Raw genomic sequence first — 1954 nt, forward strand, 5'->3', positions numbered from 1 at the left:
GGGGGGGGGGGGGGGGGGGGGAGGGTGGGGGGTAAAGGGGGGGGGGATGAGGACACATTTGTAATACCTTAACTAATAATAAAAAAAAGACTTTCCTTTTAAAAATAAAAAAAATAATAAAATAAAGATCAGGGTGCCAGCATGGTCATTTTATAGTGAAAGCTCTCTTCCTAGGTTACAAATGGCTGCCTTCTCCGCCATGGCAGAGAAAGTGTCTTCTCACAGCAGGGAGAGAGAGAGAGAGAGAGAGAGAGAGAGAGCGAGCTCTGGTATATTTTCTTATATAAGCATGAATCCCATCATGAGGGTCAATCTACATGACTTCATCTGAACCTAATTAACTCCCACAGGCCCCATCTCCAAGTACCATCACATTATGAGTTAGAACTTCAGCATATGAATTTGGGGGAGGTACAATCAGTCGATAGTAGTCACACAAAACAACCCCGATATAATATGGGAGAGGACTGCATGGGAGTATAAGCACCAGGAGGTAGAGATCACTGGGGGCTATCTTGGAGGCTGGCTACCACACAGGCAATCCTTTCCTTCTGCTGGCCCCTATGGTTCCCAGCTCAGTCCCTGGGCTTCCCAATCTCTACTGGAGGCTCTCTGACCTTCCAAGTGACCTCCTGGTGAGATTTATTACTGCAGGCTGGCCCCCTTCTACGTACAGTCTCCATATAGTCCCTGGGAAATATGCATCTTTGCCCTGTAGTGGTTAAAAGTGCAACTCACTCCTAGTGCAGTGCCCTCCTCCTGGTTCTGACAACATCAGCCAGACTCTTGCCTTTCGCTTTCTCAGCTGTGTTTTAGAAACCAATCTCTCTGATCTCTAACTCCAAAGAAAGTTGTCAAGTCCTTTGAGTATTCCTCTTGAATTCCCATTCTCCCTTAATTTAAGGTAAGTCCTCCAGTGTGGAGAGGATATTGGAACTTTGCTGTACACCGAAAATTTCTCCAAAATATTCCACTTTCCTCCAGCCTCTTCTACCATGATTTTTGTATAACCTCAGGATGACGAATACCCTGGGTATGACTAATACCAGTCTTTTAATCTCTCCACATACCCTGCAGAGGTGGTTTTAGTAGATGCTTTTGGTGTCCTGTCCCTGGGCCCTCATGGTTGCCCACCATGGTTTCCTTCTGTTAGTGCCTTTGACTCTGCCTGGAGGAACATGCTCAGCCTTGGGAATGGGGAAAGTCAAAATGCCTGCAAGTTTACATCCTCTGGAGTGGCCATCAAGGGATGACAAGTTGGAGTTAGAGATTATATTTATTACCCAGTTTCTGTAGATGGGACAACTCTGAGGTATATTCTATACTGTCTCCCAGAAGTCCCCGCTGGGATTGATCTGTAACTGAGGGCAGTGGTAACCAGCCTATTAATGCACCTAAATTGGCTTTCTACCTTTTTCAGATCCATTTTCCCTCACCTCCTATAGGTGCTTCCTGAAATCACTTCTCAAATAAACTATAGTCTTAGGGTCTGCAGCAGGAAGAACCCATCTTGATGTGTGTGTGACCTGTGAAGAGCCTTATTTCTGGCTTAATTCTCTGCGGTTGCCATCTTGAAATTATTGATAATTTTCATTTTTGACTGGACCCTGAAAATTATGTAGTCAATCTTGAACCCAACTTAAGACAGTGGTCTGGCACCTCCATTTAGAGTTGGGGGACTTGATATCTATTGTATTATTTCTAGCCTTTGGGATTATAATTCATTATCCTATTATAAATACACTAGAGGCCCGGTGCACAAAAATTTGTGCACTCGGGGGGTGGGGGGGGGCCCCAGCCCGGCCTGTGCCCTTTCGCAGTCTGGGACCCCTCGGGAGATAACGACCTGCTGGCTTAGGCCTGCTTCCGGGTGGCAGAGGGCAGGCCCAATTCCTAAGTGCAGCCCCTGGTCAGGCTCAGAGCAGGGCCGATTGGGGAGTTGGGGCGCCGCCCC

This window comes from Myotis brandtii, unplaced genomic scaffold (assembly GCF_000412655.1).
Source record: "Myotis brandtii unplaced genomic scaffold, ASM41265v1 scaffold398, whole genome shotgun sequence".
Taxonomy (NCBI): domain Eukaryota; kingdom Metazoa; phylum Chordata; class Mammalia; order Chiroptera; family Vespertilionidae; genus Myotis; species Myotis brandtii.